Raw genomic sequence first — 16,530 nt, 5'->3', positions numbered from 1 at the left:
GTAGATACTTTATTAATCCAGAAGGAAATTAAGGTCACCCTCTGTGAAGTAATTTTAAAAAGCACAGCATTTGGGTTTAACTCATCATTATCACCTCTTCAAACAAAAAAGAGGAAATAGAAGCTGAAATCGCCTGGTGAGGTCTGAGGTCAGGGTGTGAAATTACAGCGTCACATGATCATCTATTCTGGTTCAAAGTAAAAACCCGTTTCTTTTTTCCATTTTCTCCCCCACGCTCAGACAATACACAAGCCAAACCGATACCGACTTTAAAGAGATGTGTGGACTTGCACGTTCACGTTATCATCTCTTGTAAACATCAAATTATTGTGACAGCCGTCAGTGGCAACATCAATCAATACTCATCTTGCACACAGAGACAAAACCAAAGCTCTTAGAAAAACTGCCTTTACACAACTTTCAATATTATAAGATATCAACATATAATTTGCTTGTTAATTCATGTAACAGTAGACTTAAGAGCACATGTGAGCTGTTCTGGTTTTGCGAGTTTATTGTGTCAACTGAGATGTTCACTGGTGTGAAAGAGCCACTTAAACTGGATTTCTTCTTTTTTGTTCGTTACAACACACGCACCATGACTACTTGTCTTTACTTGTCTTGATCAGAAAGAGGAACACTGTCTCCATCTTTAAAAACAAACAACCGAACAGACCAATAAACTTCAGAATGATGCCTTTATAACAAATTTTATACATCAGTTTTAGTTACTGATCTCCCTCATTTATCTGCTTGGTAGCAGAATTGATCTTCGTATTTATGTTTTTGACCTATTTACTAAATAAATAAAAAAGCAGAGCGTCCACACACCAAAGTAATACAATAAATGCGAAAAAATGTGTACAATTATAAACAGGTAAGCCATACATAGTAACAGACAAAATGAGTATTTTTTTCTATTCTTGTTGCCTTTGGGATCTTCTGTAAATCTCTACTTTCTTCTTTGGTCTATAAATCATCAGAAAATCATGAAAAATCCCAACATCCCAGTGAACAAGGTGGTATCAACAAATATTTTGTCCAACAGTCCAAAAATATTCAGTTTACTGTAATTTAAGACTAACAAAAGCAGCAAATGTTCACATAAAAGAACCCAAACCATCACATTTTGTTTGTCGTGTTTGCTTAAGGCTTAAAAAGGTAGCAGCAACGTAAAACAAACAAAAGACAATGAAGAGCTTACACATAACTAACGAGTTTCATTATTATACAGGAAAATTACTCGACTTTCAGACAAGAATTAATTTATTGTGCAGTAACGTTTTTTCTAACTCATTTGTCTGGTCTAAAGCTATTCCTCTAGACCAGACTCCTGCTTTCTTTGGCACTTCACAGTTTAACAGCAGGTGGACTCTCAAGCTGTGCAGCACAAACATATTTCTCAGTTAAAGAAACCGAAGCAGCAGGAAAGTCAGTCACATTTAGATCGAGGGAGCAGAGATCTTCAGCCTTCAACTGTACCTCCATCCCTTTCTCAAAGCAATGCCTACACCCACACAGCGTGCTATCAGCAGCACATGAATGGGCGTTAAAGGTTAGATACCAAAAAAAAAAAAAAAAAAAACTCCAACTCTTTTTCACATTTGTTCTCAGATGAAGTAGGCCTGCACTGTAACTTTGCACTTTTCTTACAGGTTGCTGGGGCTGTTCCACCACCCACCGACTCAGGCATTTTCCCCCATCATACCCAGCAGGCACATTTAAGACCAAAGGCATCCATTGTTGCTTGAAGCTGATAAAATCCTTTAAGCCTACCTGAGCCAGACTCATGCTATTTCTCACAGAGAGACAACCAGTTTTTTTATTTACTTGTACTGTGACAGATAACTTTCACTCAGCCTCACAGTAATGTCATGATGACAACGCTGAAAATGTCAAACTTGAGATGTGAAAGCACACATGAATGTTTTTTCTTTGTTGTTGCATTAAAGTGCATCAGCAGTCATTATCAGAGAAGATGTTCTACAGAGATGAAATACAGACGCCTGAAGGAAGCTTGTAATCATCACCTCAGACCACAATGTGGGCTGCGATGACCACAGAGCTGTGCTGTCCACATTCACGTTTGTTGACTCCGTGGGAAATGAAGACAGCAGAAACAGCAATTCAAAGATTAACTTTGCTGTAAACTTTAGCCCACATGAGACATTTGTGCCTTTTTAGGTTTGTGGTGAATAAAAATCATTCGACTTTTCTTTGTTTGACCTCTTTCTCATCGGCTGGGCTACAGTACGTTTGTAGCTGATATTTATTCAGCAGTAAGACAGTGTTAAATGGTCTTATCTGTGAATTTTTGCGTTACACGTCCACTTAAGTACTCATATTCGCAATATATTTTTTGCACAGTTGAAGATTTGCGGCTCACGGAGAACACCTGTAATTAGTTGAAAATTACTCAAATTACAGGCACTCCTTGTATCTAACACTTTTCCAACCGAGGTTTTGTAGATGTGAACACAACTACTCTGTTTTATTGTTTTGTCTGATCAAAACCTAAAGATACTTGACTTAATATCATGGAAGACTTATAAAACCACAAGAAAATTTTGAAAAATGCCAGTTATAATTTGGAAAGGGACCCGAAAGGGCTCATTCTGAAAGTTAAAAGACAATGATTCTTATTTTCAGGTGATTATACACCAATTTAAAAATACTTATGAAATTACATTTCATCTCTGCCAAGTCCGTTTGCAGTAATTTTAAAATCTTTCACACTGGTCCTTTAATCTTTTCAGCTTTAAAAGAGTCACTTGCAATATTTCATCAGACTCTCACACCCAAAAAACAAAAACCCCATCCACCCAAGAACACACTATCTAGAGAAAGTTGTGTGGTTCCACTGAGGTGTGGTGGCGTATCAGGGGACAGAACAGACAAAACAAAATGAGAAGCATCAGTAGATAAGGAGAGTATCTGCCGAGGAGCGATATAGAGACTGCGTAACTGGGCGAGGCGCCACAGACAGAATTGATAGCAGAGGTAAATGAGATCAATGAATGAAGCATAAACATTTAAAAGGTGACCAATGAAGACTGAACGTAGGCTGAGCTTCAGCAGACAGGCAGCCATTAACAGGATTTCCTCAGCAGCCTGTGAAACGTGATTTATGTGTGCAGACAGTGGGCGTACGTGCCGACCGGAAAAAGCTGACACACTTTGTAGTTGTGGTTTTGATTAAGGCTGCAACATACAATTATTTTCATTAATCAGCCAATACTTTTTATCAATTATTCGACTAATATTTTTTCTGTGAAATGTCAGAAAATAGTGAAAAATGCCTGTTATAATTTCAAAGAGCCCAAGGTAACTTGTTAAAAATAGGGTTCAACTAATGATTATTTTTATTATAATTGAATCTGTTTTTTTCTCTATCAATTAATCTGTTGTTTGGTGTGTAAAACGGCAAAAATATTGATCACCATTTCCCACAGCCCAAGATGACATCCTCAACCCAAAGATGTTCAGTTTACTATCATAGAAAACCAAAGAAACCAGAAAATATTCACAATGAGCACGCTTTAAAACAGATTTTTTTTTTTTAATTAAAATGATTAATGATTGAAAAAAATCGACTGATCTTTGCAGCTCTAATTCAAATTGCTCATTTTCTTCAACCGAACCAAACCAAAAAATGTATACAACCAGCAAATATTTGGCTTTTTTTATAATTAATCTAGTAAAATAGCTGCAGATTAATCAGTCGATAAACAAATAAATGGACTAATCGTTGCAGCTCTATTCATGATTTAATAAGTTATTTGCAGACTCTGAAGCTTTCCCACTTCACTACAACTTTTATTTAAATTATATCATTCAATACCAGCTTTTTACTTTAATGAAAGCTTTATTAGTGCTCGTTAACTGTAGCCACGTTAACAATTTTAACATGGAATAAAAGGACAGGAAGGAAATGAACCAGTAGCAACATAAAGTTTTCAGTGCGGATGCAGAGCTTTACAAACACATCTTGGAAGAACCCGTATGGTTGCATGCGTTTTAAAAATGAAATTGACAAACCTCGAATGGACCACTTCCAGTAGGATGGAAAACCACACGTGAGTCAATTAGTAATGCTCCTTTGTCTGCTGCTACCGCTCCATCCATCATCTGTCATGCTACTGATTAAAGTTTTATGAAACTCTGAATTATAATGTTGGTCTGTTCCAGTCTTTGCACTTCAATGATTGAATATTACGATATTTAAATGTCTAGGAGTCACGCAAAAATTTTTTGCAGATGGGATTTTTTTCATATAAAAACAGAATAAAATTTATATTTAGCTACGTGTTTGTCTTCTAGAGACCAGAAGAAACCTTTACATCTTCCCTCTTTTATTATCCAGTTTGAGCCTCAGCTGCAACGACGTAATCCACAGTAGGAGTTCCCAAATAACGTTAAATTAAACTGGTTCATTGATTAGTAGCTGTGGTTTTTTTAAAATGTTGAAATGTGTCAATTACCATTTTCCAAAGATAAAATTTAGATTTAAGTTAAGAAACTAGAAAATATTCACATTTAAAAGGAGCTAGAACCAGGAAAGTTTAGTATCAATTAGTCGTTGCATCTCTCAGCAAATGTATACAATATCAAAATAATTAAATGGATGTTCAAAATGGTTATAAAATAAAATAAATTTAATAGCTTAAACTGTTTGTTTGCTTTGGACAATGAACAGCATTCTTTAAAAATACTCATTATGAATGTATGCATGTATGTATGTATGTATGTGTATGTGTATATATATATATATATATATTTATTCATATCATGATATAATTCCACTGAGAGTTTATGAACAATAATATTGATAAATGAAAAGTGTTGGTGGCATTATTTTTTAAACGCATCCTCACTTCATGTTTAATGCCTTAATGTTTTGCAGTGTTGTATATTAAAGACATTTACAAAAACACGCACAAGCAAACAGTGACACACTATTTGTATTATAAGATACAGATGATTAAAAACATTAAATCTAGAAACAAAAATGTCTTTGCTTCTCCGACAATAACATCCAAAACAAAATATAATTAGTTTGGATTGCCAGTAAATCAATAAGTGACCCTGCAGGTCTCTTTCAACACACAAAGACACACAAAAAAATCTTTAAAATGCAAATCTATTGAATGCTCATTTGTTTTCAGACTCATCACACTAAGCCAGATGTGACCCAGCTAAAAAAAACAGTGCCACTTTTGTGTAACGTTTAAACCAGAAAAAAAGGGTTAGGTCTTTTGTACTTTTAACACAGGATGCAGCCTCAACAAAAATGCCCAAATCCTCATGTAAACGTGACCTGCTGGCTTACAAACATCGCTTTACTGGCACAGAGATGAAGAAATCTGCCTCTGAAAGTGTTACAGTGATGAATGCAGGTTAATACTGCTGGGTATGCTGTTCAGTGCTGGTTATGCAAGAATCGGATGGTGTGTGCTATGTCACCTTTGGATATTTAATCCCATTCTTACTTTTCTCCATTTATTAAACAATCACACATACAAAAACTGCAAAAGTGTAAAAAAAAAAACAAAGGAAAAAAAAGAAATTTATTTTAGGGAATACTATTCAGAGCCACATGCTAAAAATTGACCCTTTACCACCCACCGCACAACCACACACATACCTTTACACAGTACAGTGGGAAGGCACAGCATGACCCAGCACTACTGTGTAATCTTAGTCACATGCTGTGTACAGCAAACAGGGCCAGGAATCCATTTCTGCGACCCAGTTCCCTGTGCCTTTGGCCTGTCTGGCCCAGCCTGGCCCGACTGGCTGCCAGGTGATCCTTTGCTCTATATCCATTTACTGTAAGAAAGTGAAGCTGAGAGGAGCTACTCTGAAAGGCTGAAAATCATGTTCTCCAAGAGCCTGTGGCAGTCAGTGCATTTATATACAGTGCCTATAAAAAGTATTCAGTCTTTTTTAAAGAAGAATTTACAAAAAAAAAAACCTCTTTAATGTCAAAGTAAAAATAGATTTCTACAAAGTAATGTCAGTTAATTAAAAATATATAATGTAAAATAAGTGATTGCATAAATATTCACCCCCTTTAAAGTGACTGACCTAATTCAATAAAAAGGTCCAGCCAATTATTGCTAGTAGTCTCACAAATAGTGAAATGGAGATCACCTGAGTGCAATGAATCTCAAGTGATGAAGACAACTGTGTCTGAAGGTCCAGTCACTGGTTAATCACTATTAGGGATGTCCCGATCCAGCTTTTTGCACTTCCGATCCGATACCGATATTGTAGCTTTTAGCATAGGTCGATACCGATACCGGCCGATCCAAGCATGTATTAAAGATTAAAGATATTTACTTATTTTGTTGTTATACTCATGTTGAAAAGGGTTTTACTCTTAAGAACAACTAGCCAACTTAATTAGGTTAGTTTGAATAATCCACAATGGTTGGTAATGAGAAGCTGACCTGTTTATTCTTAACAGGGTTAAATAAACACAAAATAGACAAAATAATAAATAGTCAATTAACCACACAAACTGAATTGGCATCAGTGCTCTGCTCTTGAACAACAAGAGTGTAAACCAAGGCTTAAAAAGCCATCAGTGCAAACAATATTGTAAACTGTATGAAAAAAGCAAAACACACAAAAAAGCTGAGTAGAAAATAAATAGTGGGATGCTGGACAGGTCGCTAGGTGTGCTGAAAACGCGGACCGGATTTGGGGGGAAAAGCTGAAAAAAACTGGAATGGATTACCTACATCGGTGCGCTGGACCGGAGTTTTGAAAACAAACTGGATCGGAAGTCCGGATCGGGATTTTCCCGTGCAGGCCGATCCGATATTGATATGCATTTTTTTGCTAATATCGGCGGCCGATCCGATCCAAATATCGGATCGGGACATCCCTAATCACTATTCCTGCTACAATTACACCATGAAGACAAAAGAATATTCCAAGAAACTCCAAGAAAAGGTTATTGAAAAGTAGAAGTGAGGGGATGGATACAAAAGCATTTCCAAGTCACTGAACATCCCCTGGAGTTCAGTTAAATCCATCATTAAGAAATGGAAAGAATATGGCACTAGAGCAAGCCGTCCTCACACACTGAGTGACTGTGCATGAAGGAGACTGGTGAGGAAGGCCACCAAGACACCTACAGTATGACTACTCTGAAGGAGTTAAAAGCTTCAGCAGCTGAAGTCGGAGAGACTCTGCATACAATAACTGTTGCTTCATGGCAGAGTGGCAAAGAGAAAGCCACTGTTGAAGATAACTCAGATTAAATCTTGACTAGAGTTCACCCAAAGGCATGTGGGAGACTCCGAGGACAACTGGAAGAAGGTTCTTGGGTCTGATGAGACCAAAATGGAGCTTTTAGGGATCAGACTAGACGCTGCACGTCACCACAAACACAACCATGATTACATTTATAAAAGCAATAAAAGGGGAAAACATCCAAGGGGGTGAATACTTTTTATAGGCACTGTATGCATAAGTGAGCTTCTGCAGTTGCCCAAGTGTTTCCGTGTCATGTAAAGAGACGTAGGCTGAAGAGAAAACAATGCATGTGATGACTGCACAATGAACTTCATTTAAGATAAGCTTCTTAAAACGTAACATACTTATTTCCTCCTCTCAGAAAAATGGGGAAGGACAACTTTTAAATCAAGTCAACCATTTAAATTGAGCTGTTAATGATTTTCAAAAAAGACACCATGTACTTCCAACAATTACAGTATAAAGGGAAAGCCTAACAGAAGGAACACACAGAACTACAAGGTCTTGGATGTGAATGAATGAAATAAATATATAAAATAGAGGATATATTTGTCAAAATAAATGTCTCATGCACTGAATCTGTGTGACTAAATTATTGGTCTTTAAGCATGATTAATTGCTTTTTCAACACTAATTATTTTAATTAAAATTTGTCCTCCATTATGGGAAATCTTCAACTGGCTGGCAAATTTTTCATCTCATTTGTTGATAATGGTGGACAGAGAGAGTTGATTTGTCCGAATCGTCAAAGAAAACAAACTGCTGTAGCGTCACGGACAGGTATCGTGTTGCTAACCGTGATTTTGATAACCAGAATCTGACAGGGCCAAAGTGTTATTATAAGACATGTTTATATGCTGTTTAATGTGCTGCAGCTGAGCACCTGATTAACTATCTAGCTGCTAACTGACGTTAGCGGTTCATTTTCCCCCGGTGATCGTTTGTTTAGTGGCTCGTTAACAAGCTGAGGTAGAGGACAGGAAGTGCACTCATGTTTATAAGTAAGCAAGTTTTGATGCTGTGGGCATAGACTATTTTTTCATTCACTATCATATTTAAAGGATTATGGTATCATGCCTAATATTGCACTTTAATTTAATAATAGAGTATTAAAATATTATATTTTATTATTATATTTTATTTAAACCCAGACAGCCTGTGAGATTTCTTTCTGTTTCAAATGAGCCACCCTCCTCCCCCAGTAAAAAAAAAAAAAGTTAATTAAAAAAGATCAGTCAAAACACTGTAGAAGACTGGTGTTGACCCACCTGAAAAGCCAACACTAACGCATGCTAGACAAGGTTCTCCACATTTAACAATCACCCTAGAAATCCTTGTCTCCACCCAGCTCAACTTTCTCACATCTACAGAGCTATAGCATCTATAGCGCAACTGCAACTCCATTAATTAATTAAACCCATGTACTTTACAGGTGACAGAGACACAATGTTTACCCAGAGATGAAACGTGTCTGCGTACTGGCATGTGACCAGATGCCAAGAAACAGGATTACAGCGTTATCTGAACGTTGAGCATACTTCACTCTTCCATTGTTCGAATGTTCGGCTTCCTTTCCACAGCTGGCTCGACAGCTTGGATCTGACAATGAATCAACAGTCCAAAAAGACGAAAAGAAATGTGAATGGTTGCCCCACCACCTAGCTCTCCCACAGTGGGTAACATTTAAGACTCATTGTTGACTGCAGTGACTGGCCTACACTATCTATGCACTTACCATTAAATATCGCTTATTGACTTTGTGAATAAAGTGTAGAGCGTGAAGTACAATTCACTCAAGCTGAGTATTAAAAATTACCGCTGGTGGAGAGGGGCTGGCACCAAACCTCAGTCTTGCACTCCAGCCACACGACATGATACAATTTACAAGTCTGATTCCTATCCAAACTGCACAGGTGCAATGTGAATTACTGGCTTGTAATATTGTGGTTGTGTGAACACAGATTGTACTGTCATGACAATTCATAGTATACAGATGCTCAAACACAACCACACAAAGCGCAGCACACATTTCATTAAACAATTGAAATGGAAGCACAAAAGTGACACAAAAGTACCTCCACTGAAAAACTGCTTTTATTGCCTGCCAAAAGAGAAAATTATGCATTAAAAAAAGAAAATTCTGCATAGAAAACCAAACATGAAACAAAGCTGAGCAATATGTAATAATTATTGTCATTTATTGGTTTTGAAGGCTGCATTACAGTAGAATTATCTAATTTTGTGAACTTACAAAACTGATCTAGCTGTTCTATCATTTGCCTTTACCCACTTAGTCATTTTGACCACATGACTGATTATTATTTATTTAAGAAAACCAAAAAACTAATTGTCTAAATATTCTGTGTAAACACCAACAGTAATACCTACAATACTCTCACAATATCAATAGATGTATTTGTTAAAAAAATAAAAAGATTATTTTGATTTTGACCATAGTGATCAGCCCTAACCTCAAATAATAACAGCAATAATAATAATCCTACTGTTCACACTGCCAAAATAACAAACACCAAGCACTTAAATAGTCAGAACCATCCTACAGTGATCTGACCACCATTTTTCAGTTTTCTCTGTCCTCCAGAGTTTCCTGTTAAGATAAACAACTGAGGGCCTTGAACTTGACTCACAAACCAGCTTATGATACTAAAACGCAGGAAGGACTCTGTGGAAGCTCTAGAAAAGCATGAGTATAATGTTCCTGCAGATACCTAAAACTCTGATTCTCTAAAGTCAATAACGGTACGTGATGTGCACAACTTGCCAGAACTGCTGCTGAGTAAACAGAGTAAAGAGGTCAAAATTCAAAATCCAGTAAGTCCAGGTATCAAAAGGTATTCCTAAAGAGCAACGTCTGTATTTTTTCTTATCTTCATGTTTCAGGGTGAATTTTATTTTGTACTACGTCACCCTTTGTACAGTGACTTGAGGAATTATTTACATCTGATTTGTTTTAGTAGTCTGAAGGTGATATGTTGAGTTCACTTTTTAAATGTGAGGATTTTTTTTTTTTTGGGGGGGGGGGGGGGGGGGGGGGTGCGATTTACAGAAAATGCAGCAGCTAAGACAGAAAACACAATATCCAGCACAACAGGACACAACTGTACATGATCTTTTAATGCATTTCTGTCATTTGTCTCTTTCTTTTTCTTTCACACACGTTTATTACATATCTGTCCATCCTGGGAGATGGATCACTCCTCTGTCATTATCACCCTAGGGGGTCGTTCTCATGGGCAATTCCGAGGTCGCAGATTCTCCAACATAATGTAGCCTCTTACATCATTGTATTACCATATACTACACAGTATATGCGCAAGAACATTTGACTTTTAACTACTGTATATGACAATTGTGGTTGGTCTTTTTTTGGTCATGATCTCAACCCTGCATCACATGACCACTGAATGGTAGTAATGTAGTCATCACCACAGCCCTGTTTAATACTGAGTCATTTAAAGTCTTACTATAGCAGGCTCAACTCCACACTCTCCATCAACATTACATGGTCGCTTAAATACTGTGTACATCTAAACGTACCTTTTTAGTCATGTGTCACATATTCACACACACACACACACACACACACACACACACACACACACACACACACACACACACACACACACACACACACACACACACACACACACACACACACACACACACACACACACACACACACACACACACACACACACACACACACACACACACACACGTTTCCAGGACAACCCCATCATCAGGAGCCAATAAATCCTAATGGCCGAATAAGCTCTACTGTCCCAGATAGTGCTGCCTGGTAGCTGCAGCCTCTCACCAGCTGTATCTTTTACGGCCTTATTAATTCAAATGTTACATGATGTTACAGGACAGTGCCTCAGGGTGATGCATGCTTGGCCTTCCTACACTGTGGTTTTTGTGTCTTAGAGTCACAATAAGGCCCCTCATATCTAAACCTTGAAGCACATAGTCTACACAACATGAGAGATAACTAATGAGAATGTAAAAATGAGGGTAAAGGTAAAAGGATGGAGGAGATTCTTATCGCGGTCACACTTCAGAGAAAACATTGACATCTTCCCTCTTTTCTATTGTATCCAGTTTGAGCCTCGGTTGCTACGACATATCGAGGTAATTTGCAGGCACGATTCTCTCAAATGTAACCTCATGGCTCCCTCAGGAGCCACATGTATGCTACAGGCTGTGTCATGGGGATTAAAAATGGCACGTTTTGTACTCACCTGCCTGATGAAAGAGAAGACGGAGCCCCACTTCCCTTGTAGGCTAGCGTCGAGTCCTTTTGGCTCGTCCCCGTAGTTTGTGTTGTCGGAGCGGAGCGGGAGGGCGAAGACAGCCGGAGGTAAAAGCCCCAACACTCACCGAGACACAACAAGACAGATGAGAGAGAGAGAGATGAGAGCGTCCTCAAGCTCTGTCTCAGCGACAAAACTGGTGTTTTAAAGATCTGCCAGACCAGTGGAGAGGATCTCGCCTTTCATAAAGCCACGGGGTTGACGTTGGTCGCCACCACGCATGCGTACATCCAGCTGTGACGTAAAAGTGCCTACCTCCGCCCCGCCTTAGAACGTCGTGTCAGCCAATCAGAGGCGGAGGAGTAGTGACGCACCCCTCTCCTCTCCTCCTCTCAGATCTCCTGCCTGCAACGCTGCTTTTTTTTTGTATTGACAGTCTTTTCTTGCATAAGCTGCAAGTGCTCAGTTGCCTAACAAGCACATTTTCTGTCTTATAAAATATGTAATTTGGGGGTCTTTCTGCTCATCTTTTGAGGTCCCTTTAGGCTGATGTATTCCACCACACTGCCATCTGATGGCTGCTTATTTGCACTGCCCTGATTGGCCTAAATTCACATATCTTTGGACAGTAGAGATATCTTTGTATAACCTAGTGGGCAATGTTGGGTAACAGGACATGCGAAATATATAAGAGCACACACAAAAAACAGAGATTTTGAGAGTAAAGTCATTCTATATATACATACATATATATATATATATATATATATATATATATATATATTGGACATTTTGGATATACTACTACTTCAGTTCAAATGTGCAATATAAATATATATGGGGAAATTACGTGTTTTTTGTCCATGTGGTTTAATCAAATTTAAAAGGGTTACAATTTGAAAATAAACGTATGACTAACTAGCACACTTTTTTTTTTCTTTTTTTTTTACAGTTTAATCTGGGGAATCATGTAAAACAGGAACCACTTCAATTTTTATTTTTTATATTTTTATATTATTTTTATTATTTGTATAAGTACACTTAAATACACTGTAGGTGGATGAAATATTTAATATGTATCATTCTTTTGTGGTTACACCATTTGACATTTTCAGGAGCATTCAGTCTTACTTTTGGTTAAAGAAATGTAATGCAAATGTCATTTCAACTGACATAAAACCAACAAAAATACAAAATGTACATTTTAACAAACCTGATGCTACTTTTAAGACAATTTTTAAAGATATTTTTGAATTGCTCATCTTGCCAACTCAGGCTATTTGTCAATGACCCATATATATATATATATATATATATATATATATATATATATATATATATATATATATATTTTCCACTTTAGAATCCATGCAATAACAATATCAAACTTAGGTATATAATCATTCGACACCAATATTACTTGTACATAATGTTACTATTTCTTTACTATATCTTTTACTATGATTGTTTGTTTGGTTTATTGTTTGTGTACTTACTTGTTAGGGCCCGAGCGGCGACTGCAAGTCGCCTGGCGAAAGCCCTATTGAAATTCGTTCATGCCCCAACGTGCAAGTGACCCCAAAGTGCAAGTGACCCCAAAGTAATCAAGTAATCAAGTAATCATGTGGTATGGAAGACCCCCGGGGGAAAATGCTATATTGAAATTGTAATGTTTATTATTATTAGGGCCCGAGCGGCAACTGCAAGTCGCCTGGCGAAAGCTCTATTGAAATTCGTTCATGCCCCAACATGCAAGTGACCCCAAAGTGCAAGTGACCCCAAAGTAATCAAGTAATCAAGTAATCATGTGGTATGGAAGACCCCCGGGGAAAAATGCTATATTGAAATTGTAATGTTTATTATTATTAGGGCCCGAGCGGCGACTGCAAGTCGCCTGGCGAAAGCCCTATTGAAATTCGTTCATGCCCCAACATGCAAGTGACCCCAAAGTGCAAGTGACCCCAAAGTAATCAAGTAATCAAGTAATCATGTGGTATGGAAGACCCCCGGGGAAAAATGCTATATTGAAATTGTAATTAGGGCCCGAGTGGCGACTGCAAGTCGCCTGGCGAAAGCCCTATTGAAATTGTAATGTTTATTATTAGGGCCCGAGCGGCGACTGCAAGTCGCCTGGCGAAAGCCCTATTGAAATTGTAATGTTTATTATTAGGGCCCGAGCAGCGACTGCAAGTCGCCTGGCGAAAGCCCTATTGAAATTGTAATGTTTATTATTATTATTATTATTATTATTATTATTATTATTATTATTATTATTATTATTATTATTATTATTATTATTATTCCGACATTTCATGCCCCAATTTCGCCCCTTTCCCAAATGCGAAAATGCTTATACTTTTGCACAGACGTCCGGCCTCATCCGAAATTCGATATTTTTGGGTGGTCGCACATGGTCGACGCAGAATAGCGCCCCCTACAAAATCCAAAAATGCCCATAGGGAATTTTGCTAACTTTGTCCTATGCTCACAAAATTCGGTACACATATGTATTATACCCACATATGCAAAAAAGCCTCTTGACCTCATGACCTCAACCCAACAGGAAGTCGGCCATTTTGGTTTTGATTTTTCCCGCCTAAAATTAATTCCTCCCACAGCGTTCGCCCGATCAAGTTCAAATTAGGTACGCAACATCTCCAGACCTAGCTGAGCTTAAGTTGTGCTCTGCGCATCCGTAGGTCAAAGGGCGTGTCTGCCAGGGCTCAACTAACTTTGGCGTGCTCGCCATGTACATACGAGTGTCTCTCACGCCCACATACTTCATCCAATCAGCTTCAAACTTGCTGGACATGATGATGGCTCCGCCCTGAACGTCCCGATATATTAACTTCCCACGTAACCCATAGCGCCCCCCGGTGGTAACAGGAAGTGAACTTAAATTCATGAAAATTACATACTTTGCCCCATCAACTTCATTCAGAACCAGTTGGTGAAGCTACATTATGAAGACTGTGAAGCTACGAGTAATGGCGTCCATGTGGCGACGCGGCGACCATCAATTCCTCGCCCTGAAAATACGTTTGGCTTTTTGATGGCTTTATTGAACTCGTATCATCATGAAAATTGGTACACAGGTCCAGGGTGCCGACCTCAACGTCTCCATTCGCTCATAGGCGATCTCACTCGTGTCGCCCCCTAGTGGAAACAGGAAGTGCCATATTTTACATCATCATTGTGCGATTTCCACAAAACTTCACATGTGTAATCACTGTCCCACCCTGAACGCAACCGCTTGTGTTTTGTTACACTCTACTGCCCCCTGGTGGATGAACCATCAACCTCTCATAACTCCTTCATGCTTTGTCCAATTCACTCCAAACTTCACATGACTGATGAGTGGCTTCCCTGAACACACCAGACCACACCAGACCATATGTGTAACTACCTGTGACTGCCCCCTACTGGATGAACGAAACATTGCATTTTTGGCCTCCTTCCAGGTTTTTTCTCACTTTCTGCTTCATGCCACAGCCCCGCCATGCCTCAGGCCCCGCGGTGGCATGGGTGAGCGAGGGCCCGCCATCGCTGCTTGCGGCTTTAATTATTTATTGTTCTTTATTCTTTCTATTGATGCTCTTCTATTTGTTTTATCCACTTGCTGCTGCAATAATGTAAATTTCCCTTCTGTGGGACTAATAAAGGAATAGCTTATCTTACCTTATGATATTTCAAGGAAAAATAGGCTTTGTATCTATTATATCATATCGGTTTTATCTCTTTATCTGGATATGTTGCAGTTTTGCAATGCAGACCTAAACACAGACACAGACTAGGAGAGAGGAGACTAAGATGAATGAAAGGGTTGCAGGGAATGGCAGTGAATTGAGCGGGATGGAAGCTGGCTGAGGCATAGGGCTTAGGTATAGCAGGACTGGCTGGATATATGGGAAAATGGTGTGGGCTGGCAGGAGGGAGCAGGTGGTAGCAGGTGGTTAGTGGGTTGGGGAATGGGCAAGCAGGCAGGCAAGCAAGTAGTGATTCTGGAGCACAGGTAACAGAGAGAATGATTTGCAAGGAATTCAACATGAGAGACAATCACTAAGTTTACTACCTCTGTAGCTGATACAATGATGTGAACAGAAGTTGGGGTTGATACACCAAGGAGGAAATGATCTGATGGATGGCAGGTGAGCAGGGAGCTAGGACAGTGAGAGGACACATGGTTGTTTTTATATCTTTGTGAGGCCCTCGTTCACATATTGCATTCTCTAGCCCCTTACCCTAATATTAACCATCACAACTAAATGCCTAAACTCAATCCTTGCCCTAAACTGACCCCTAAACCGAATCATCCTCACAGCACAGAAATGTCCTCAGAAAACTGTTTTTCAACTAAAGTTTGCACAGCTATCCTTGCTAGGACATTGCATTGACTTCCATTCATTGTGGACAGCCTAACCCAAACCTTAACCCCAATCTTAACCTAACTTCAATTCACACTTTACCTTTATATTCAACCAGGACCTCAGAAATGATGTTATGCCTCATATAGGACCAGGCTTTTTATCCCATGATTACCATTTATCCCATGATTACTACTGGTCTCCAGTAGTAAGGGAACCACAATAGGTAACAAAACCATGCACACAAACACACACACACACACACACACACACACACACACACACACACACACACACACACACACACACACACACACACACACACACACACACACACACACACACACACACACACACACACACACACAGGGAAACACCAGAAATACTAGAGATAAAGTGGAATCATTTTATTCAACATTTTGTAGGTTTTGATCGATGTGGTAGTTCTGGCTTTCTATGTTACCTTTAAATATGCCAGTAAGACACCATAAAAGACTTCAAACACACACATTTATCTTCTTACCATGAGATGATTTTGCTTGTAGGGCTCTCGTTGTACAGACGAGGTGAATGAATGTTTGAGTATGTTATGTAAATGTATGTATCTAGAGCGGCCTTGCATAAAG

The 16,530-nt window shown here is 38.7% G+C and overlaps 1 protein-coding gene across 3 annotated transcripts in view; it reads right to left on the bottom strand.

The window, feature by feature from the left end:
• The window catches only part of slc23a2 (solute carrier family 23 member 2), a 41,623-nt gene extending 29,833 nt beyond the window's left edge, over nucleotides 1-11,790 (bottom strand). For 2 of the 3 annotated variants that reach the window (XM_062418414.1, XM_062418413.1), the window contains exon 1: nucleotides 11,529-11,789. The gene's annotated coding sequence lies outside the window, so the exon portion shown is untranslated. Of the gene's footprint in view, nucleotides 1-11,528 lie in introns of all 3 variants that reach the window. The other variant, XM_062418412.1, reaches the window with a different exon arrangement.
• Nucleotides 11,791-16,530: the final 4,740 nt, after the last annotated feature.

Source organism: Scomber scombrus, chromosome 4 (assembly GCF_963691925.1).
Source record: "Scomber scombrus chromosome 4, fScoSco1.1, whole genome shotgun sequence".
Taxonomy (NCBI): Eukaryota; Metazoa; Chordata; class Actinopteri; order Scombriformes; family Scombridae; genus Scomber; species Scomber scombrus.
This window is presented reverse-complemented; position numbering and strand designations above follow the sequence as displayed.